At 33.2% G+C, this 25847-nt stretch overlaps 1 protein-coding gene and 1 long non-coding RNA gene across 8 annotated transcripts in view; both read left to right on the forward strand.

The window, feature by feature from the left end:
• Window positions 1–25847, forward strand: part of ZZZ3 (zinc finger ZZ-type containing 3) — an 88732-nt gene that overhangs the window by 1065 nt on the left and 61820 nt on the right. The window lies entirely within an intron of this gene.
• Window positions 5–24615, forward strand: LOC141579568 (uncharacterized). The gene is made up of 3 exons (XR_012511162.1): window positions 5–12330; window positions 14067–14126; window positions 20094–24615. It is a non-coding gene; the product is annotated as an uncharacterized LOC141579568 (long non-coding RNA).

A 25847-nucleotide genomic window follows, 5' to 3' on the forward strand; every position in this document is an offset into this window, starting at 1 on the left:
AGTTGTTAGGGAGGGGCCGGGGGCACGTGCCTCTTGGTGCCGAGAGACGTGCTGTGTCAGCTCCCTCTAGCCCTGAAGGGAATACATTGACCCAATTGAGGCGACATGATCCTCCTCCCCACCCCCCTGCGGGCGTTCCGCCACCTGCAGAAGCGAATGCACCCCTCAGCCCGGCTCTTTCTCCCTCCTCAGTGATAGTTCCCCCGTCTCACTGGAAGCCTGGAGCCGTGCTCGCACAGACGTGACGATTCCATTGGATACCGTTCCTCTTACTTTCAGACGTTCTTGTCAGTTTTTCCCCTTGTTGCCATTTTCTGAAGAGTTCCAGACCTGTTAACCATTCTGTCGCTTGTTTCTGCTGCTGTACCTTTCTCCAATGGCCCTTCTCAGACGCTTAAAATAGCGTTCCATTTCTTCTCTCTGGGCATCATTTACTCCCGTTTATTTGGTCATTGATAACTTCCTCATCACTCTAATTTACTTTGTATTTACGATAACTTTTGGGAGTATTTGGAGGGAGTCTTAATGTCTCTGACAAATACCTGATGTCAGAATAAAATCGTTCTTTTAATCTTTTTGTATGTGCCTATTAACTCAATTATCGGTAAGATTTTTGATTACTGTTACGAGGTTGCCATCTTTGTTGTTCAGGGATGATTGTTTTAGGTTACGTATTTAAGGTAGTAGTGGAATGGTTTAAGTCAAATTTAGAGGCAAACTTCTCTTCAAAAACTTTGATATCAGAATTGAGTTTACTTTTTCTTTAAATTAGTTTGACATAAGACGAGTTTTTCTCCAACTCTCCAATGTTTTACCAAAAATGAATTTATAGTATACTTTTTTATTCGTATTTTGAGCAGTCTTTGGATTCGTAGTGGTAGGTTAATTACAAAACTGATCAGATAACTAGGTAATCCATTTACAGTTTTTTTTTAACTACGAAAGTGTTATTTGCCTCTGCACTTAGTACAGAGGAAAATATAGAGTAAAATGCTTCCTGTTACATTTTACCAAGTTGCCTTTCTCAGCGTTAAAGCTTTAAATCTTTGTAACCACTCTTAGCGATAGTTGTGTATTATCCCAGATATTTCCCATGATTTGTCTTTTTAACGAAGAGGCGGAAACGGAGGGGTGTTGTTTTAAGATCTACACTATCACAACATTAGCAATCAGTAAAAATTTTTCTACTCAGTTGTATTTTTATTTTGTGATATATACCTGTTTTTTGACTCATGCATACATGCTTAATTTTTGTTTTTGTTTGCACAGATTTTTTTTGGTGGTATAGTTTTGTGAAAATATCTTGAATGATAGTATTATTTTTGCCCAAGAGATTTAGTATGCTGGTACCTTTGCATAAAAATAAAGTCCATGTGAAATAAGATTTAAAGAAATAAATGTTTTATCACTGTGTTTTAAATTTTTTCTTTAATATTTATGCAGTGTATTTACACTTATTTTGATATGTTTATATTTTATGATACTTAAATATTCTAAACTTTATGTTTATAGGCGTTTTCCTGAAGTTTAAAGTTATCAACTTAATTAAATAGTTCTGACCATGCAATTTAGTGAGTTCAACTGAAGAGTGGTAGATATATCAGTAGTTAAAACAAACATACATGTACTCAAAAGTTGCAAAGCAGCATTTTGTGATTGTTTCTTTTATTTTTCTCCCCCAGCCTACCAGCAGTATTATCTATAAGACTTGTCAAAAAAAAAAAAGTGTCCACTCTTCTTCGTCAGTGTGTTTTCTGTTGTAATAGTTCAAGGAGGAATGTTGGAGAATAAGAGTATTGAGAGATGATTTGGGAAAGAGGAAAAGGAGACATGGGATTGTGTAGGTTGATATTGAAATGGGAATTGGAGAAGTTGCAGAGAAAAGGAAGGATGGTAGAAGGTTGACAGGGGCATGGTCCAAAAATAGGCAGCTCATAATAGTGGGAGGAATGCTTAAGTTGACTAGAGTTTGGAATCAGTATGTGAGGAAATTTTTTCCTCTTAAATAATTTTTAAAAACAGGTTTCAGTCCATTCCCCAAAGTGCTTGATATCATCTGTCAAACATCAGCAACTGAAGTTGTTTAATAGAAACTATGAATTATTTACTTAGGTACAGCCCTCTTGTTAAGTAACTTGTTGAATACATTTTATTATTATTTTTTGAAGTAGAAACATGTGAAAATGACAATGGATTCAAAGGTCATAATTCTGTAAGGGCCTTTGCAAAGGTATTTACAAAGTTTTGCTTGGAAATTGGGCCTTTGGTAGTTCACTTGTGTATCTGATCCTTGCAATAATATATGTTTCTTATTCTTTCAACTTTGTTTTATGAATTGTTTTTGGTAGTGGACGTTGGGAATTATCAGACTTCTACAGACGCTAAAATACCCAGGTACTGAGTAGAAATATACTGAGAAAATCCAAGAAGAAGATAAATGTATCTTATATCTTATGCGATTTGAGTTTTGCTTGAGTAAAACTTAATAACCAAGAAATTTTATTTTCCTTTTCTCAGTTATTACTGTCATAGAAGTGATCTGTGAGAGCCAGTGAGCTTCAGTGATCAGAGGATATTAACTACAGTGATAACATAATGCCCTCACTTGGATTTCTTCCTTAATGTCTGACACAGTGCTAACTTCCATAGACCTGTAACTTTGTAAAATGTATAGTGTAATGCCTACGTTACATTTCAATTATATGAAGAATATACGCTTTATTTCTTGCCTCTTCCTGAACCAGTGTCCAAGACAGATTTCGGTAAATTACTTCACCAGAAATATCAATGAAAGTATGTTGCAGGTGCTTTTTAAACAGTCTACTATTTTATATGAAAATTCAGTCTCAATTTAAGTACAAGGAATATTTGCTGGAGGTCTTCATTTTTAAAGTACTATTTAATATATATGTGATATACACTGTAGTGCAAATTTCTGTTAACTACTGTAATTAAATTTTAAAAAACACTATCAGTAACTATTTCCCAAAGTCCCAAGTCTTCCAAAATAATGCAGTATGAATTTTGCTGTTTCGTTTGAACTTGTCCTACTCACACCTCCCTAACCCCCTTTTTTTTTAATTTTCAGCTGTTCTTTCTCATTTACGTAGGTAATCTTTATCTGGTCAGAGACAAATGAGTAACTTTCCCTGAGGAGACTTTGTCAAACTATTAAGTTACTATTACTATTTTTTTCGGAACTCCAGTATGTGTGTGTGTGTGTATGTTACAGTCAGTAATTAAACATTTTTTGAATGATAGCGATTTCAGCCATTCAGCAGGGATCCTGAGGCGATCCTGAGGCTTCAGACTAACTGTAACCAAGTATGATAAGCCTATGAGCTTTATTCAGAAATGACTAATTGTAGTAAGTAACTTAAAATTTTGCAACCCTAACAGGGTTGGTTTTCTGATTTTTTTAGCCCACAGATTATAATTTACAAGGTTGGCCATTAGAGTTAGGCACACTGACATCTGAAATGTCATCTTATTTCAAGGCTATTGGAGAAGAGCTATTAAAAAGTGTATGGAATTTGAAGAATAGCGTTTTAAGGCTGTTACTTGGAGATGTAACAGTCCTGTAGTCACTAACTTCTGAGAGAATCACAGTGTTGTAGAGCAGTATAGTTACATGGTGTGTCACAATGATGATTTAAATCATAAATAAAGTTTTATTCTATATACTGTGTTTAAGGGAGTAAGAAATCGGTGTCTTTAGAAGATTCTTATAAGAGTAAATGTTTTCAAAGCTTTGTTACTTCGTTTCAGTTTTCTAGAAAACTCATGCAGAGCTCATGATACTGAAAAAAATGGTGCTGCTGTGTATGTATTTATTTTATTGCTTTTATCTATTTATCTTCTTATTTAATATTTCAAGGGATTACCTCCCAAGTAAGACTTTATTACATTTAATATTTGATATCAGTAATAATTAACCAGTTGGCTCAAGTCTAGCACATTTGTTGATGAACCAATTTTCATATCGGATAATTAGAATTAGTAAATGACCTGTCTGTGAATCAGTTTTAAAGTTTTGAACTCTAATAGAGTCTCCATCCTTAGCACAGCTGTGTCCTGAGGTGAGAAATGTTCCATTTGTAATAGATTTTCTTTGTTGCTTTGCTTTCCTTTAGAGTCTCTTTTAATATGTTAATTTAAACCTCGTGCTCTCTTCAGTGGTAGAGTGATGGTAGACAGCACTGGATGTAGGTATTAAGTGTGTGTAGTTGTGTGTGTTTTAATGATTTTAATGATGAGTTTGAGGATTTTAAATCTTGAGAATTAATGTAACCATATTAACATTTTGATGTATTGCATTATTTAAGAATATATCTTTACTTGCCAATAAAACATTTAATTTCACATCATGCTTTTAACTTAATGTTAGGTAACATTTTCTCATTCTGACAGTCTTCATAACCATCATTATAAATGGCTGTATGGTGTTCCATGTGTAGATAAATGATTCTCCTGTTCTACTTTTTTGCATATATGAATAACAGTGTGAAGAACATATATAAGGTGTTTCCTGTATATAGTATTATCTTGTATATTGCATATATGATTTTTAGGTACATTTTAAAGGCTCTTAAAACACTGATACAGTATTTGTCAAAAGGATCAATTTATATTCATATTGAAGTGACTTGCTCTATATCTCAGCATCAACTGTTTATAAAAACGTAATGGGGGTAAGTCATATACCACTTTTTTTCTTAGATTACTACTAAGGTGAAACATTATGCTTAATAGATGTATTTCTTTTGTGAGTTTTCAAGATAATTAGAATTTTTAAAATTAATCAAATCATTTGACCTAATTTTTTTTACTCTACTCTTGATCTTCTGAAATTCCTTTTCTAGAAATATAATAAGTAAATAATACTGATTTTAATACTATTTATTTTAGTTTTTCTAAGTTAGATTTAAATAAATTTAACTTTTTATGTTATCTGGCATTTTTGTGAAGTGAGAATCTAAATGTTTGCCTGCAAATCCTTAATTGTCTCAAGTATTTAATAGTTTTATTTTTTCTTTGTTTTTCTGTTTCATTTTTACATTTTAAATGCTTATATTTTACATTGCTTATTTTTAATCCCAAACTTAAAAAAAAGTATTGTTTTTTAGATGATTCTTACGGCATTTGTAATATAATTTGCCCTGGTCTCTTTTTATTGTGGTATTTGTTTTCTTATTGATTTTTAAAAGCACTTTATAATTTGAGGATAATAAAAGCTCATTCTGTACAAAACAATGTTTTATAATTCCTTTTCTTGTTAACCAAAACTTGAAATACTCTTTTTCCTGTACCTCAGAATTTAGTAGGATTAAATGAAGCAATTTCTCCTATCTTGAAAGACAAAGTATGAAACTACTTAGGAGTACAGTACTAGAGACTGTGAAGAGAAAAACTAGTAGATTTTGTGGAGTTAGAGAAATAAACTTCTAAGATCAACAATTTGGGATCTGTGCTTAAGATGTTTCTCTTACTAAATAGTAATATGCAGCTTGACATCACATGCCTCTGATATGTTTAATTGTAAAGTGTTCATTAGTTCTAGGACTCAGTTCTGGAGTCACGGTTCATTTCATTTTTCAGCTGTTAAGAATGGCATAGCAATGTGGTGCATTTACTGACATTAAAGAATGAATAATCTAAGAAATTCCATGTGTGCATTAGTGAGGGCATATGTGCTAAGGAGAGCTTTTTAAATTTGAAGTTCTTATTGCTTATGAAGGTGTGTTTTTTTTCCTTTATGAAATAATTATTAAAGATAATAAAATAATTTTTAAAGTGAGATATTTATACTTACATACATTTAAAAACTGTAACGGTTCCAAAGCTATTATTTTATTAAATATTGACTAACACTTTATGTTAGTTACAGGTTGGTGTGATTGCATTAATGCTAGGTAGAGAAACCAGATTAACTTTATGTGAAAACATAATAAATATTTGAAAACATGTGTGTCCTGTGCTTGGGGATGATAAAAGAGAATTGCTGGTGAAGAACGTGATGTGATGAAATTTCCTTCTGTCTTGGATTGGGATGAGATTTATAGGGGTTGGACTGTAATTGATACCTTTTATTTCTACCAAAATTCTGCTGCCCCATAGGGATGAGCTGATTTTTCAAAATGGCACTGAAGTGGTCCAGGAATAGCAATTGTATTATGGCACTTACTTACCCTCCTTGCTAGTTACTGTTTTTTTTTTTTTTTTAATTGGACAGAAGTTTAAGGAAAGTACATTCTGCAGTTTACATACACTTCTCCATCAGAAGCAGATTTTTGTGTTTCATAAATAGAGTGAAATTTAGTTTGGTTGTATTATAGAGGAAGGTACCAAGATTTTTTCCTCTTGAGAAGGGTGTGTGTATGTAAATTTGTGAGATACATCTACTGATAGCCCTTGAGGAGCTTTGTAATACTTCTTTATATTAACTCTTTACTCCCTACCCCAAATCTGTAATTCTTAATCTGAACGTCTCCACTAAACACAATTTTAAATGTTGTTTTGCAGACATGAGAAATTTCCTTTTTTTCTCCCTGCTTTAAAAAATATGTAAATGTGATTAGCGTATTAATACATACAGAAAGTTCTCCTGAGTGTACAGTTCAGTGAATTTTCACAGTTTGAACACACCTGTGTAATCATTACTTAGAACATTATCAAACGCCGGAAATTGTCTTGTGCTATAGTCTGGTCATTAGCTCGCCATGCCTGTGAGAAAACAGTATTTTAATGTCTAGTCCCATAGAACAATTTTGTGTGCTTTTGAACTTTAACTTCCCTATAAATATTATTGCATTTTTAATCTTGTTTTAATATGAGTAACCTGAGAAATCCTAGAACTCAATCTGTACCTGGAAATCTCAGCACTTTGACTTGGACATTTTCCTCATGGTATTCATAGTTTTCAGGAACTCTTAGAAGGGAACATCAAAGAAAAACCTTCCTTCTTTCAGATTGTGTGATGGACCCAGTTTGTGTTTTAATATTATTTGTGTGAACAAGGTACTTTTAACTTCTGTCATTGATGGCCTACAAGAGTACCTCAGGTTTTTTTTTTTTTTTCTTTCTTTCTTTTTTCTTCCCACTTAGAAATTTTGTTTTGAAAACTTTGGTACAGCATTCCTGACTGTTTAATGGCTTTTTGGGCTTTTATCCTATGACTTGGCAGCTTTCTTTTCATTCTTCAAATTCCTTTCAAGCAGCGATTCCCATTCTAATTTTTATGACAGCTACCCTGTGGTAGCCTCTGTTATTTCAAAGAATGTTATGAATACCCACCCCTGCTTCCCTCCTCTCTCAGAAAAAGTCCCGATTTAAGTTTAAGTCATTTTACTTTAAAAATGCTTATGTTGTATTTGTGAATAGTATAACATTGTGGTGTGCAGATTATAAATCAAATTATAGGCTACTAAAAAATTGGGAGTCAGCTGTACCTAGTTAGAATCCCCTTTCAAGCTGGCTTCAAGTGTAAGGGCAACTTTCTTACAAGAAATTCTCCCTTTGTACTTTCTTTCCTACCACTCCATTCCACCTTCTTAATTTTAAAGAAGGGCTTAGGAAAGATTTATTGCTGTGTTCCTGCACATAATTCTTCTGTCACATAAGTCCCATGGTCCACCTGGAAGATACGTTTAATTTCCTTTATAAATGAACTTTGGTTGCTGTCAGTCAATAATTGTTAGGGCCAGGATATTATAAATGGCCTGTAGCTGTTAAAATTATTTTGTTCAAGAATAATTTAAGAGCGACATGTTCCTACATTTTTTTTTAATTTTGTTTTTTTATTAATGTATAGTCAGTTACAATGTGTCAATTTCTGGTGTACAGCATAGTGTCTCAGTCATGCATTATATATATATATATATATATATATATATATATATATATACACACACACACACACACACATACATATATTCGTTTTCATATTCTTTTTCATTAAAGGTTATTACAAGATATTGGATATAGCCCCCTGTACTATACAGAAGAAATTTCCTTTTTTATCTATTTTTAAATATAGTAGTTAACATTTGCAAATCTCAGACAGCCAAATTTATCCCTTCCTACTCCCTTTCCCCTGATAACCATTAGATTGTTTACTGTGTCTGTGAGTCTTTCTGTTATATAGATGAGTTCATTAATGTCCTCTTTTCTTTTTGATTCCAAATATGAGTGATATCATGTGGTATTTTTCTTTCTCTTTCTGGCTTTCTTCACTTAGAATGATGATCTCCAGGGCCATCCATGTTGCTGCGAATAACATTATTTTATTCTTTTTTTAATCACTGAGTAGTATTCATTGTATAAATATACCACAATTTCTTCATCCAGTCATCTGTTGATGGACATTTAGGTTGCCTCCATGTCTTGAATGTACGTACATTTTGGACCCTACTGATTTTCATTTGCTGAGCTTTTGTGGAAATTAAATGTTATGCAGAAATTTAGACACCAGTTTCTAAAAAAGTTTTCTTTTTGCTTGGAGATTTTAAATGTTTGACTTCGGGTATTATGTTTTAGGAGAATAAGTCATGAAGAGTGAAAGAGACAGTAATTGACTTTGTAAAGGTTATGGAGTTATCACTAAATTTGAATAAATGCTGTTCTTAATGAATGAGTCAGGACATTTTCCAGTTTGACCTAAACCACATTTTTGGGTAGGTACTTTTCTTTCTGTAGTCAGCAAAATTTCAGCAAGCAGATTTTGATTCATTTGTAACTCTGAGGCAGCGATTCTCAAACTTCAGCATACATCATAAAGTTTTGTTTGTTTTTAGTCTTTAAATACAATGCATGTCAGTTGAATAGGTCAGGAGATCACACTTTGAGAATCAATACTAGGGTATAGTAAGGGCACTTACATTTAAAAACAAACAAAACCACCCACAGGTGATTCTGATGTACATCCTAGCTGAGAACCTTTGAGCATTAGTTCTCAAAATACAGTTCTGGGACTATCACTTGGGAATCTTGTTAAAAATGCAAATTCTCTCAGACTCTGGGGTGAAACCTAGAAATCTGTTTTAAACTAACCTTCCAGGTGATTCTGATGTATGAGAGATCTTGAGAACCATCCTTGTAACTCAGAAGTGTCCTTCCATGGCACCTGTCTGGGAACTTGTCAGAAATGCATATTTCAGGCTCCACCCATACCTTCTGAATAACAGTATCTCATTTTAATTAGACTCCCAGGAGGTTTGAATGTATGTTGCGCATCGTGAAGGGCTGTTCTAGATGATTTTTATAAGTATTATAAAAGTAATACTAATAAAGTAAAATTTATTGAACATTTGCTGTGTACTAGATAACATAAATACTGTATTCATTATCATTTAGTCCTACAGCAACATTGTAAGGAAGTTTACTTTTATCCTTATTCTGCAAATGAGCAAGTTGAAGCTGAGAGGTTAAGTATTTTACAGAGTTGTTACACAAGCATTGGATGCAGAGTTTGAGTTATGAACTTAAGCATTCAAACTCTACTTTTGGATTTTGAGGTGTTATCAGGGCCATTTATGTGCATACATACATATATGTGTCCTTCTTTGTTCCAGCACCATTATATATTCTAATGAATTTTTGGTATCACATTTTACAGTGGTGTTTGAATTTCTTCCAGGTCTTATGTTCACGTACTGTTCTTGATAAAATATTACGTTTTATACACAAAAACAATTGGAAGTAGCTATGATTTGAATATTTAAATCGCATTTATTCATCAAGGTGCTGTTTATCCAAACTCTTTGCTCCTTATACATTTTGTTTTGCATGCAAATTTAAAGCAAGCTCTTACTGGTTAGTGTTTCATTTAAATTTTTGCACAATGGTAAGTGTCATATATCCAAGAATTATATGTTTATTAAAGAGGACCACAATGGTTGTTCAGTACATAGAGGCCCTGATGTGCTGAAACTATACTTAGGGTTCAGTTCAAGTAAGCATGCAGATTAGCAGAATAATCAAATGATGGCATTAATTTCAAGGTAGTAATATAAGTAAGGAGCATATTGGTCACCTTATCAATGACAAATTGTTTTGGAGGTTTTCAGAGTTACATTCTCTTTTTAAGTATACAATTCAGTGATTTTTTTTTTTTTTTAGTAAACTTAATAGTGTTGTGCAGCCATTCCCACAGTCCAGTTTTAGAATATTTCCATTAATCCAAAAAATTTTCTTTTGCTTTTTTTAAGTCATTCTCTCCTTCAGCCTACTATAGGATTTTGAAAAATCAGCTGGTGCATTTTAGAAGTTTTGCAATATAGTATCATACTACAACTTAGTGAAAACCTATATATAAACCTAATTCATAAACTTTTTTTTTTAAATTTACTTTTAAGAAAAAAAAGTTAATATCCTAGCTGTTAATTTCTGTTCACTGAGATCAGTTTACCCTATTGGCAAGATTTAAAGTGATGTGAATGGTAGTGTTTAGGCCTAGGAAACATTCTTTCATTCGCTTAATTAGCTATTCACAGTCTAACTTATGAAGAAGAAATGAGAAGAGAAAGTGAAGACAATTAAGAGAAACTATAGTTCCATGATGATATTGACAAACACAAAACTCTTGTCTGTTTGGTGGTGGCTTGGTTTCTGGAAAACTCTGGTAAGCGTTTCTGTTGTCTTGGTCTGAATACCTCATAAGAATTACAGTTTTTTCTTTTTTAAAAAAAGCTTTTTCTCTACATAGTATGTTTTAAGAATTTGGAGGATGAGTAGCACGTTATACTGAATAAGGTAGTTCAGCTACTTGACTTTTTATGTCTCTATCCATGGGTTTTTTATGATTGCATATAAGGCTTTTTTTCCAACACAAAAATGTCTGGAAATTATATTTGGCATACTATGATAGAGTTTTAAATTTAATTAACTGGATTAATTAAACAGCACACTAATAGTAAAGATTATCAGAGCTTTTGATAAATTTTTTGCTGGCAGTTTCATCTCCTAAAAGATGAAGAAAGTTGCTGGTATGAAATTGATTCTGACCAACAAAGAACAGTGAGGGGTATATGGAATTAACCATTATTGAACATTTTGGGCAAGTGGGCTCATTTTATACTCTCTTCTTTGTGTTCTAGCAAAAAGAACATGGGCTTGAAATCAGACCTGGATTTAAGTCCTGGCTGTAGCAATTAGAAGCTCTGTAACTTTAAGCTAGTTGCTTATATCTAAGCCCTTGTTTTCTTCAGTATAAATGATACAGTACTTTCTCCTTATATATAGAGTATGTAAGGTACTTTATATAAAATAGGTGCTCAGTAAATGCTGTTGTTATTTTATTTCTATTGAAATGGAGGCTCAGAGAAGTTTGTTACCCAGCGAGTAAGTGGTGAGCAAATATCTGTCTGACTTCGAAGCCCATGCTTTTCCAAAAGGCTATTCTTTTTTTGTCTCCTAGATAGAAATGGAAGTCATGGGAATCAAAAGTTAGTGACTGTGTCACTTTGGCTTTTATAATATGAGGTAGGAATTCACAGAAAAGCAGGCTTCAGAAAGTTCAGAAAAAAGATTGATAATGACCACAGATGGTATAAACAATATATAATGATAGAAGGCACTTAGAAATGAAACATGTTATTAAAATTACAAAAAATTTCCACTGAGAGGAGAAAAACATGAGTCATCTTGAGAAAATGTTGTGACTTCCACGTAAGTAATTTCCATTAGACTTCAAAAGAAAACTTACCAAGAATACCCACATTATTAATGGTATATAACTGATGGTTAATTCAAAAAAGTCATGTGTCAGAGTGTGGGGAGGCTAGAGCTCTGAATGAGTTAAAGTTTGCAAAAAATGCCTAAGACAACAAGAAGGGCTTTAGCTAAATTCAGAGCAAGATCAGTAAGGAAGAAAGGCCTATTGATTGGAGAGAAATAATGAGAACTACTCAAATCCTATTTTACTTCCCTTATATTTAGGAGAATGATTTTCATACTGGAAGGGAGACAACCCTATTTAAAGAGGAAACTGTTCCATGATTGTTACTTGGTAAAGAGCATCTCGTTTCATTAAATTTAGATCTCTAGTTCTAATGAATTACTTAGAGCAATGTAGCATTGCTGTTTCTTGATGTCTATAACTGCTTTTGGGTATAGAGAAGACCATTTTGGTAAAATAATATTGAGTAGTTAACAAGTTAAAAAACTTGTCTTTTAAGTTCAATTTACACATTTTATTCTGTTAATAAGTTGGCGAGTTTCATATAAACTAAGAATATTCTTGTTTTTCTGGGTAGGGTGAGGAATGACACTGATTAATATAGCTCAGTAATTGTGGCTGAGCGGATTAAATCTCCCTTAAAACACCCTTTCCAGGTAAAAGGGCTTTTGTACTTGTTCTCTTTTCCTGTAACACTCTTTTCGTATATTTGCATGCTTGTTCCCTTGCTTCTTAGGTTCAAATGTCACTTGGTCTCAAGAGGTTTTCCCTGATGAGGGAGTTTCCAAGGGGCATCATTGTGTATAGAATTCAGTTGAAGAGTTCTATGAGCAGAATTCTATTCATTTCACCAACTTTAAGGCACTGTACTAAGAATAAATGATGATTGCACTGTTCCTTCAAGGAGCATGTAGTCATGTAAGGAATATAGATATATCAAACTATACATTGTAAATGCTATGATAGAAGAATTAAGCCTTATGGAAATAAAAGAGAGAGAGCAGTTAATTCTGATGGGTCATTGAATTGGGCTTTGAGGAAGAAGAGTTTTCCAGGAATTGAAGATGGGTGAAAGTTACTGCATTCCCCCCCCCCCCCCTTTTTTTTAAATTAGGGAACTGAAAGTCAGAGGAGTCAGGGCTGTGTTTTTTAAGACATATTTGTGAACAAGTACAAGTAAATAATAGATTGCAGCGGGAGACTAAGCTATTACAGTTGTTTAAGTGGAGTGATGATGGCCTGACCTGGAGCAATAACAATAGGACAGAAAGAGTAGAAGGTTTTTTTCAAGACATTTCAGAAGCAGAATAAGTAGGGTTTATTGATTGTATATTGGTGGGAAAAGGAGAGAGTTAAGATGTCTCAAAGTTTTTTAGTTTGGGTGGTTAGACATTTGTCATTTAGATTGTTGACATAGAATTTTTTGGCGGTAGGTAGAAAATGGGGCTGGAAATTTGTATAAAAGTGTTTACAGGTTAACATTATCTGAACGAGTTACAATTTTACCTATGGGGAGAGGATTAGAAAGAGACATGTGCATTTTGTGGGGAACAGAGAGGAGGAGTCACAGTTGCTGAGAAACTGGAGGGGGAATGTCTTGGAAAATTTATCTCAGAGGTAGGAAGGAAACTAGAAGGAAATGGAGATTAATGATGGGGGTTTCAAAGGAAGGAGAGAAATGTTGATTAAAAGCTTCGGGGTATGTAAACGGTGTGGCCACTGAGAAGAGAAACCTTTGCCTTTGGAAGAAGAACTAGCAATTTGAGAGAGAATTTTAGGAGTTTGGTTTTGCATAATCTCAGAGAGCCAACAGTGTGAGTGGTTTACAAGAAAAAAACAAAACAAATGAAATACGAGGGTGTATTAATAGGATTCTGTCCATAATAAGGGATATAATATATATTCCATGTTAGTTAGAGCATATTTACAATGTTGGCCTTGCTTCTGAAAGCTGCATTTTAAGAACAGTAAATGACAAATTGAATGTGTCAAGAGGAGGGTAACCAGATGATGATGAAGTGTCTGAGAAACTTTGAAGGAATTCAGAGTGCTTACTGTGAAAGAGGAATGACTTGGTAAGAAAAGGTGAAGAATCAGGGGATAACTTATTTTCAGGTAATGAAAAACTGTAATAGTTTCATAGAGTGAATTAGATCCAGGTATACTGCCAGACTTTTTTCTTAACTAGGATGTCCTCTTAATAATTCACAGTTATTATAATGATCAAAATTGGGAAATTTAACATTAATATACTGTTAACCAATTTATAGTCCTTAGTCAAATTTTGTCAATTATCCTAACTACTTTCATACCCTTTTAAAATCAAGGATTATGCGTTGTATTATTTAAAGTCAAGGATCATGCATTATATTTAATTATCCTGTCTCTTTAGGCTCCTTTAGTTTGGAACAATTCCTCAAGTTTCTTGACCTGGACATTTTGAAGAATTTAGGTCAGTTATTTTGTTACTGAATGTACTTCAATTTGTGTTTCTAATGTTTCCTTTTGCTTAGGTTCAGGCTATATACACTGATACCTTCAATTCCAGTCTCTGCAGTATATATTCCAGTTTTCTACTCTGCCGTATTTGTAAATCCTTTCTCCAGTAATGGTAAATTAGGTGTGTGTGTGTTGTTTGTTTGTTTTTGCATCGTGTTTAAAAATACCCTATTAACAAATTTGAACTGCTCAGAAATGAAGAGGGTATCTTATGAGTTTAGAAACTCCCCTGAATTGGAAAAAGGAAACTGACAACATTCCACAATGATCTCATTTTATCATATGGTAATTATTAAGGTTGGTATGCTTTTCCCTTTTATACTAGATAAAAGCAGTTAATCTATCTTCAGAGAATTGTAGTTTGTTATCAGATATCTAGCTATATATAGTCCATATTCATTTTCCTCTAAGTATCAGAAAAGCTATTAGGGTATATATCTTCAGGGCTAAATCTGAGGGTGCTGTCAGTCATTGGACTGGAAATTTGCTGTTTGGTGTGTGTGCCCATTGTTAACTGTATGCTTTTCTGGGTGATTTTTATGAAGGGGATACAGTGAATTTTTGTGAAGGGGATACAGTGATTTTTTTTTTTTTTTTTTTTTTTTTTTTTAGTTAAAACAGTACCCAGTGATAACAAATTAGGGTGGCAAAAATACTTACAGTACATACGGAATTTAATTTCTTGAATTTTCCCAGGAAATTTTTAAATGAAAAATATGCTTTGTTTATAGTATATATTCATAAATGTGTGGTTCCTGTTAGGTCAGCTATTTTTAGATATAAATTGGAAGAAATGGAGATTAGCCTAGAATCATCAAAAGCTTGGATTAGGTCACAATGATAGTATAAAGGGTAGGAAAGAAGTATGATAGTTAGGTTCTAAAATAATGGGATAGAAGTAATCGTGGCCTGATCATCTCCCATACATATTCAGCCTAATATGTATGTCAGATGGTGATAAGTGCTGTTGAAAAAAACTGAAAGTAGAGTAAAGGGGATGTAGATTGTGGTGTGTGGAGGCAGGGAGTGGCTATCAGAGAATATCATATGTAGGCTCTCAGGGAAGCCTGATACAGTGATACCTGAGCAGAGAACTGAAAGAAGTGAGGGGGTTAACCAGAAAAGTTCTCCATGCTGATGGAACAGTAAATTGAAGTCCTGAAGCCTGCAGCTGTGTATTGGTGTATGCTTGGTGATAATGCTTTAACATGTTTTTGCAGTATTATATGTTCTAAACACATCCCAGCTTAGGCCAACTATATTAGCACATTAAAATTTCCTAGGCAGAAAAGTTAAGTTATGATTATCTTATATGTGTTTTTTACATATGTGTGTTTTCTGGATAACAGTTCACAACTTTCTGTGTAGAACTTCTTATTTATTATTTCCCCATAGAATCTGTATTTTCAAAGATTTTATTTACCAAACAAATTGTGTTAATACTCCTGATCAGCTTTGAGATAACTAATGTTCCCATATAACTTTCTAGTCAAGAAACATAGGTAACAATGTAGATATGGTTGATTCTCATTATTTGCAGGTTCTATATTTTGGAATTCACCTATTTGCTAAAGTTTATTTATAACACCAAAATCAATACTCCTGGAGCTTTTATGGTCATTCACAGACATAGGCAGAGCGGTGAAAAATTTGAGTTGCCTAAGGCACATGTTCTCAACTGAGGTTGAACAAGGTCATGCTCTGCCTTCTTTCAGCTCTCATACTGTAAACAGTGTTCTTTTCATGGTCTATTTAGTGTCATGTATTTCACATTTTTGTGATTTTTGGGGTGAGATTTTGCTGTTTAAAGTGACCTCCAAGTGTAATGTGATCTTACAGAGAAAATAGAAAATATGTGTTAGATAAGTTTTGTTCAGGAATGAGTTATAGTGCTGCTGGCAGTGAGTTCAATGTTAATGAATCAATAGTATGTATTATCTAAGGTGTCTTTAAACAGAAACATACGTAAAACAAGGTTAGGTGTTGATCAGCTGATGAAAATGTGACCAGAGGCTTGCAGGAATTTAACCCTACATTTCCCTTAGGAGAAATGGTTCAGTATTGGCTAATTCAGTGTTTTGTGGCACCTTCATAGAACATAAATACTGCGAATAATGAGAATCAACTGTATGAGATTTGTTATGGCAGTTTTAGGTTTTTGAAATATTGAAACTGACTTGATAATTCATTAACCTCTGTATATTTTTAGAGGTGGAGTGTCTGCTTAGAGGTGGTTTAGTATACTGGTAAAAATTTTTTGTCCCCTCTGAGAGAACTGACAGTAAAAACACAAGAATGTAGAAGAATTGCTGTACATCTGATAAGATTTCAAGGTCTTTGCATTTTGAAGTCAGTCCTTGACGATGATATCAAAATATTTCTGGGAGGACTCTGTCCTGAGAGAAGAATGGTAAAAATGTGCTAACTCAGTATGAATCTTTATCTTAGTTTATATCGTCTTGATTACTTTATTTGCTTTTAAGATGTTTCCTAGTCTTAATTGTTCTTGATTGCTGTGTTGACCAAAACCATTGAGAATTCTTAGGACAGATGGAATGTGGCCTTTTATTACCTGTGACTGGTTTTTAAAGAAATTGACATCAAAGATAAAAATCATTGAATAGAATTAATGGAAATTTAGCCTTTTCTTTAAATTATCTAATTGACAAATTCATTATCAGTCTAAACACAACACTGCAGAATTTAAATTTAAAATCATTATAAATGTAAGATTTGTTTTTAATATTTTAAAATAAGCACTTACGGTCATAATTATTTGTACCCATTTTCAAAATGTTACAGCTAGGCAGATTTGAAAGATAGCTTTAGTGAGGAATATTGCTGAAATGAAGTCATTTATATAAATTGAAGATAATAGAGAAATCTTTATATCACACATTTCACTTAGGCCTTGCTAAATTAATACTTAAGTTGCAAATGTTCATTAAGGATGATGGTAATTGCGTAGTACATAACATGTACTCAACTAATGTATCTTGAAATGGATCAGTCTTGCTAGTCCAGAATCATTTCCAAACTAGTCTGTTCTAGGAATAACCAAGCTAGTGTGGATCTCAGAATGATATATAAATGCTTTCTCATCTCATTTTTTGTAAGTCATCAGTCAACTAAGGGAATGTTTTTGACTTATTGAGAAGTTCAGATTGTTTATGTGGCTTTAGGCAGAATTAAATCAAACTGTTTAAATGACAGCCCTTTAGGGCTGTCTGATTCCTTCTGTTGCTTGGCCACTGGGCGTTTCAGCCTTATTTTTTGCCACTGTAGGGAAAATCCTGGCTGTTAGGCTATTTCATTAGCCATATAAACAGATCTCATGGAGAAGCTGTGGTTGGTGCTGCTTAGGTCATATGCCGTGTATGTATGTGTGTGTGTGTGTACACATATACATGTGTATGAGTAGATGAGATCAGCCATGCTTAAGTTACCTGTGTCACCATAGTTTTACCTGTTCTTGAACTTTATATAAAGGGAAGCATACAATATGCTCTCCTTTGTGTCTGTCCTCTTTGGCTGATCATTATGCTTGTGAGCTTTATATTATTGCATGAACTTTTAGACTATTTTCATTGCTGTATACTGTTTCATTCTGTGAATAATCAACAAGTTATATATCTATTGTTGTTGGGCATTTAGGTAGTTACAAATAGTGCTGCTATGAACATTCTTATACCTGTCTTTTGATGAACATCTGCATGCATTTCTTTTTTTCCTACATGTATGCATTTCTCTTGGATATATTATACCTAGGCTTAAAATGGTTGGGTCAGATGGTATGTATTTATTGAACTGTAGGTAATACCAAACAGTTTTCCCAAGTGGTTTTATCAGTATATACTCTTGCTGGTAGAGTTCTGATTGCTCCACATTCTTGTCAATTTTTGGTTTTGTCCTTTTTAAAAATCGTAGTCATTATGGTTTTGATTTCCATTTCCTTGCTGACTAACAACATAAAGCATCATTTCTTGTTTATTGGCTAATTGGATCTTTTTTGTGGTCAAGTCTTTGCCCATTTAAAATATATTAGGTTGTGAATCTTGTTTGTATTGGTTTATAGGAATTTTTAAAATATATTTTTAATATGAGTCCTTTTTTGATTGGAATAAGCATTACAGATATTTTCTCCCACTCTGTGGGTTGTCTTTTCATTCTCTTAATGGTATTTTGTGCTGGACAGAAGTTCTAAAACTGTAATAAAATCCAATTGATCCATTTTTTTCAAACGTTGTTTTTTGTGACCTGTTTAAGAAAAATCTTTGTCTACTCCAAAATGATGAAGCTATTGTTTTTTTTTAAGTTTATTTTTTACCTTTCCTGTTTAGATCCGTAGTCTGTGTGAGTTGATTTTTGTGTATGGTGTGAGGTAGTAGTCAAAACATATTTTATTCCATATAGATATCCAGTTGACCCATTATAATCTACTGGAAAAAACTTTCCTTTCCCCATGGTACTGTAATTTTATCTTTGTTATAAATCAGGTGACTATATTTGCTTATACCCCTTTTGGTTACAAAATAAGTAGTTCTTTATTAAACATTTATTATTATTTTTATTGTTATTATTATTATTATTATTAATTATTATTATTATTATCATGAGTAAAACCTAAAGTAAAGGTAATTATAGGAGAAAAATTTGATTTTGATCTTACAAATCTTTGTTTGATCATGTGTCAATATTTATTTAATTGGCTTATTTCTCTTAAGTTTTCTATTCTAGGAGATAAGTAGGAAATACATATGGTGAAGGGCACTTTTGGTATCAAGGCTTGGGCCCTGTCTAAGGAAAGGTGTTCTGGCCCCACACCATTCCTTAAATTGGTGTCTTTTCCCTCTTCATGAACAAAAAGAGGGAATGACTTTGCAGGAGAGACTGAATGACTTATAAAGAAGTATAAAGCTCTCTTCTCTAGTTCCCTGTTAAATGTCATTGACTAAATAAGAAACATACTACAGAAAACAATAGACCTGTCAAAATATCTTCTGCTTTTGATTAGCACTGGGCTTTTCTCAGACTTCGTGAAAGTAGTATAAAGTTGTTACTGATAATCTTAATAAATGTTAATATTCATTATATATATTATATATATAAATTGATTATGCACTGTGTACTAGGGGTACTTTATATACATTATTTAATTCCCAGGACAATTCTGTGTTAGGGGTGCTTCCCCCCGCCCCCCCCCCCCCCCCATTTCACAGGTGAGGAATGTCAGGTTGATTCCTCAAGGTCACATAACTAGTAAGTGGTTTAGTTTGGATTGGAACCTAAAACTCTGCCCCTCACCGCCAACACCCAGTATATTCAGATGCCTTTCAGATATATGCTGTAGGTGCATCTACACCATATAGACAAATCACCTTTGATTCATGTTTACAGATTTCTTTGAAAGAGTGAGTTTTATATTTTTCCACAGATAAATATACAGATAAAAAGATAAAGTATCTTTTATCCCAGTCTTCCTAGGTTTCTTTAATTTGCCCAATAGACCAGAATTTCTACTACAGAAATAAACACGCTTTGTTGATATATAATTAAGAACATGTAATGGTTTGTTTACAAACCACTAGACTCCTTGAGTCTGGCTGACTTAGCTATTAACAAAGTGCCTTCAGATTTTTACCTCTGGAAAGGGAAAAATACTCTGATTTTACCCTCTATTTGTAAGGAGCTTACTTCAAGTTGAAGTGCAAAACTGTAACCACTTTATAGCCAAGGAGAAAAGGTCAAAAGACCCCAAAACGAAAAAGTACCTAGCCTTAAATATTTCTGAGTGAAGTCTTTTGATGCTGAATCTGGGGAAATAGAAATGGATATTGTATTTAAGGGAAATTTGGGGAACTGTATTGAGGTTTTCTTTCTTCTTTCTTCTTTCTTAAAAAATTTTTTTTTTCTTTTGCAGTCCAGTTTTTGAACTTGGAATACTAATGGAGACCTTTAAAATATCCTTAGGCAAAGTATCTCCTACATGAGGACCTTTCACATTTCATGCCATTACTGTAAAATGGGCAGCATTCAAATGAACTCATTCATATAGTTTGATATATTTCTCTAAAATCCATTTTTAAAAGTGTTTTTGTGGAAGTATATGTGTATTTGGGACCAAAAGATTTTTTGATTATTCGATTGTGAGGTTGAGTTTAAATTATTGGGAAAATGAGGTAGATTAATGAATTTTATCAACAACTTGGACTTTTATGTTCTATGTGGAGTTAGATGTAGGTGTTTATGAAAGATAACTTGTGTGCTTGTAGGTCATAATAATACCGTTTCACAAAATTTAATCATGTATAACTTAGTTTTTGTTGTATCTGGATATAATTTGTATAATTCTTAACACTTTCTTTGACTAAACTGTTTTCAGCCTAGCCTCAGTTAAAATTTAATAAAATCATTGGTTTAATGTATTAGTTATGCTTTTTTATAATATTCCATTAAATAAACACTGCTTAAATAAAATTGAAAGTTTATTTTTTTTTTTTACTACCTGAAATTCTCAGTATAGGAGTGAATAAAATACTTTGAGAAGTGTGGAATTAACTGAATTATCACATATAAATCAGCATGTACCTCTCAAACTCATGGGGAAAAAATGGGAAGTAGCCTCTGGTGAGCCTGTAGCTTATAGAAAAATTGTTCCTAAATGGTTTTTTAAACTCCGTTTATCTCCTTGGATTCACTTGTTTTTTATGTTTTACTTTATTCAGTGCTCTTTGATATACTAATATGACAATAGAATTTAATAATATTTAGAAATGACAGCCTGATAATTTTGTCTTTTTAGTACTTTTGTATATCCTTTTGTTGTGTATTGTTACAACTTCAGTGGTTCCAGGTTATTGTATTTAATGAAAAAAGTTAAAAATATTTTTACAGACCATTCTAGTATAATATTTGATATTTTGGGATCTGTGTGGGGTTGCCAACTTTTAATTTTGTTTAAAAATGACATTAGAAAATTTACAGAAACCTTTCACATCAAAAAAGAGAAGTGACATGAATTCAGAAAAAAGTTTTTAAGGAATTAAAAAAGGAATTGAGTAAATCTAGCTTTATGGAAAATGAAGCATATTTTTGTCTCATTTCTCTGATGGTTCTTTGTCAGTTTCTTGAATTGTCTCTTTTATATGCTGGTTCATGGACATTGGTGCCTTCAGAGTTTCTACCCGAAAACCTCTTCCATTCTCACTTGAATTAATTTTCTTTCACAGCGTCAGCTGTGATTCATAAATTATGCTTCGGTGGACTATTAGTGTCCTGAAAATTAGCCTGAGGTTTTCTGCTTCCACAGTGGAACAATACAATCTTTTTGATGAAGATTTGACTTCCTTAGCTTATTCTTTGAACTAGTATTAGAGCATTCACTTATAAACCATAAGTCAGAGAAAGCAAATTAAATGATCTTCTTCACCCTTTTGAGATGACATCATTAAAGTGCACATTATATATATATATAAGAATATGATGAATGATTGAATATGTTTATGGGTGAGTACATTGGATGATAGAGGAAAAGGAATTTAAAAGATTACTCCTAGGATTTTCATTTTGACAGTAGGGTATTTTGTAGTATCATTCATGTAGATAAATGATTCTGATGTCATGAACCAGGTATTGGTATTGGGGCTGAAGGGAAGATGGTCAGTTAAGTTTTGAACAAGTAGACTTTGAGTTTTTTTTGTGGAATCCAGCAGGCAGCTGGGTATGTGAAACTGCAGCTGTGAAGGGAAATGTAGAAGCTGACAGATTGAGGAGCTCTCAGCATTGAAGTTACTGTGCAAGGATAAAAGAAGGCAGTAACAGAAGGGGGACTAGGACAGAAACTTGCAGAGTACTCCTGGAGGAGAGAGAGGAAGTGTAATTGTTAGAATCTTTGAGTTTCTCTTAAAGCCCCACATCCAGTATGTTAATGATAGTGAGTTCTGTTGGGCCTGCTTTCAAAATCTATGTTGAAATGGATAATTTCTTGCCACTTCCTTTGACAGTACACTGTTGTTTCTCCCATAGTAATAATAGCTTCTGAACCCATCCTTCCTGTTTCTACTCTTTTGCTGTCTGCAGTCTGTTCTGTACACAGCTATCTGAATGATCTTTTTAGGTAAATGTCAGATCATGGTACTCCCTTGAATAAAATTCTCCAGTGGCTTTCATCTCACTCTGAGTAGAATCCGAAGTCCTAATAACCATGGCCTACCAGGTCCTACATGATTGCTATTTACGTGTTAGGTCATTAGAGAATTCTTTCCTGACCACTCTCATCACTTTTCATTATCTTATCTTGATTTACTTTTCATTGTGCTAGACATATCTATTGAATTGTTTACACAAAATGTAAGCTCTGTGAAAGCAGGAACTTTCCTTTACATTCCCAGTGCCTAGAACAGTGCCAGGACCACAGTTGGTCTCAATTAGTGTTTGTTGGATGAATGAAAACAACTGATAGTATTAGACATGGTCACTTCTTTGTTTAAAAATTTTTTTGTTCTTGGGAAGTATATTCAAGATCTTGTAGTAGCTCACGGTAAAAAAGAATATTAAAATGAATATATGTATATTCATGTATGACTGGAAAATTGTACTGTACACCAGAAATTGATATAACATTGTAAACTGACTATAACTCAATTAAAAAAATAAAGTTTGCATGATAAAAAAATTTTTTAATTCTTTTATTCTCTTTGTTCACATTTTTTATTGTACTCTTGTTGCTTTCCCATTATGGTCTTTTTTTTTTTTTTTTTTTAATGGAGGTCCTGGGGATTGAACCCAGGACCCCGTGCATGCTAAGCATGTGTTCTACCACTGAACTATACCCACCTCCCCCATTATGCTCTTGAGTTCACATTCACACAGTAGCCAGAAAGATCTTTTAAAAATGTGTATTTAGATTGCATTATTCTTTTCTTTAAAATTCTTCAATAGAATAAGTAATTCAAATTAAATTAAAAATATAAAACAAATTAAAAAGTAAATAAAAACAAAATAAAGATCAAATTCCTACCATAGCCTACAAGCCCTTCATGGTCTTGCAGCTGTCAGCTTTAAACCTTATTTCATGATGTTTTCTTGCTTCCTTACTGAAGATCCAGCCTCACTGGCCTCATTCAATCCCTTTGATTTGTCAGGTCTTTTTCTGTTTCAGCACCTCCACTGATACTGTTTCCCTTTTTCTCAAATGTTTCTCCCCACTGATTTTTCCTCCATATTTACTCTTAGTTTGAATAATGTCCCAATAATGTTTAATGAACGTTTTCTCAGCACTGGGGAAATGAGTAAAAGAGGCCTTGCTATAAACTAATTTTAGTGAATGAAACACAAGTGAATAGGTGAGTGACTTTACCCTTGCTTTTAACTAGTGCAACTTCACTTTCTTCTGTTTCTTCAGTATATAATTTAAGAGTTCTTGCTTTAAAAAAATGGTTTGGAAAATACTGCATATGCACAATGGTATGGTAAGAGCTATGCACAGAGTTTCCTGAAAACACATAGCTTCTTATAGGAGATGGTTGCATCTGATCTGTGACTTGAAGGACAATATAAATGTTAGCTGAGCAAAGGAAAGAAGGTAAAGATGGTTGAGGCTGAGGTAGTAGTTTTAATTCTTGGCTGTTTGTTCATGAAAACTGTCCTTAGTACTCTAAAAATATATACCTCTGCACTTTGTGATAATTCATCAAGCTGCACATTTGTAATTTGTGCACTTCTCTGTATGTTACCATACCTTAATAGAAAAATTAAAAATAATATAAAAAATGAGATACATAAAATTTAGATACAATAAAATTCACCATTTTAAAGTGTACAATTCAGTAATTCTTAGTGTATTCACAGAGTTATATAACATCACCTGCAGGATACTTTCATCGCTCTAAAAAGAAACCCTGTAACCATTAGCATCTACTTTCTGCCGTCTCCTCCCTCCTCCAGTCTCTGCAACTGCTAATCTACTTTTTGTAGATTTTGCCTATGAATTTGCCTATTCTAAACATTTCATATAAATGGAATTATACAGTATATGACCTTTGTGACTGGCTTCTTTCACTTACTATGTTTTTAAGATTCATCATGTTATAGCTTGTAACAACACTTCACTCCTTTTTACAGCTGAATAGTAATCCAGTATTGATTCAGCGGTTTATGGACGTTTGGGTGGTTTCCACTTTTTGCCTATCATGAATAATGTTGCTGTGAACATTCATTAATATGTTTTTGTGCAAAATGTTTTCTTTTTCTTTGGTATATCTAGGAGCAATATTTCTGGGTCATTTGGCAATTCTATGTTTAACTTGTTGAGGAACTGTCAGACTTTTCCAAAGCAGCTACCCTCCAGCAGTGTCTGAGGGTACTAATTTCTCCATATCTTGTCAGTATATTTTATCTGTCTTTTTGTTACCTCCGTCCTGGTGGATATGAAGTGATAACTCATTGTGGTTTTGCTAATGATGTTGAGCATCTTTTCATGTGCTTATTGGCTATGTGTACATCTTTTTTACAGAAATATGTCTTCAAGTCCTTTGCTCATTTTTTAGATTGCTTGTCTTTTTATTAAGTTGTAAAGGTTCTTTACAGACAGATGATTTGCAGATATTTTCTCATTCTGTAGGCTGTCTTTTCGTTATCATGACAGAGTCCTTAGAAGCACAAAGGTTTAAATTTTGATGATTCCAGTTTTCTGTATTTTTTCTTTGGTTGCTTGTTTCTTTTTAATTTTAATTTTTAAATTGTGCTAAAGCATACACAACAAAATTACCATCTTAAAATTTGAGGTACAGTTGATTTACATTATTGTGTTAAACAGTTTCAGGTGTACAGCATAGTGATTCAGTATTTTTGCAGATTATATTCTATCATAGGTTATTATAAGGGTATAATTACTTGCACTATACAGTTATCCTTGTTTCTTATCTATTTTATGTATAGTAGTTTGTATCTATTAAATCTCATCCCTAATTTGTCACTCCCTCCTCCCCCTCTCCCATTTGGTAATGACAAGTTTGTTATCTGTATCTGTGAGTCTGTTTTTGTTTTTCATAGATACTTATTTATATATTTTTTTAGATTCCACATATAAATTATATCATATAGTATGTGTCTTTCTCTGTCTGGCTTATTTCACTTGGCATAATGCCCTCCAAGTCTATACACGTTGCTGCAAATGGCAGTATTTCATTCTTTTTTATGGTTGGGTAATATTCCATTGTGCGTGTACACATCGTATCTTAATCCAGTCACCTGTTGTTGGGCATTTGGTTTGCTTCCATGTTGTGGCTGTTGTAAATAGTGCTATGAACATTGGGATGCATGTATCTTTTTGAATTAGTGTTTTTGTTTTTTCTGGATATGTATCCAGGAGTGGAATTGCTGGATTGTCTGCTAGTTCTATTTTTAGTTTTTCAGGGACCCTCCATACTATATTCCATAGTGGCTGCAGCAATTTACATTCCCACCAGCAGTGTATGAGGGTTCCCTTTTCTCCACATCCTCTCCAAAATTTGTTATTTGTAGACTTTTTTGAGGATAGCCATTCTGACCGGTGTGAGGTGATACTTCATTGTGGATCAATGTTGTATAGTTTTCAGAGTATATATGTCTTTCACTGCCTTGGTTCATTTTATTCCTGGGTATTTTATTTTACTTTCTCTTTCAGATATTTCAT

This window comes from Camelus bactrianus, chromosome 13 (genome assembly GCF_048773025.1).
Source record: "Camelus bactrianus isolate YW-2024 breed Bactrian camel chromosome 13, ASM4877302v1, whole genome shotgun sequence".
NCBI classification, from domain to species: Eukaryota; Metazoa; Chordata; class Mammalia; order Artiodactyla; family Camelidae; genus Camelus; species Camelus bactrianus.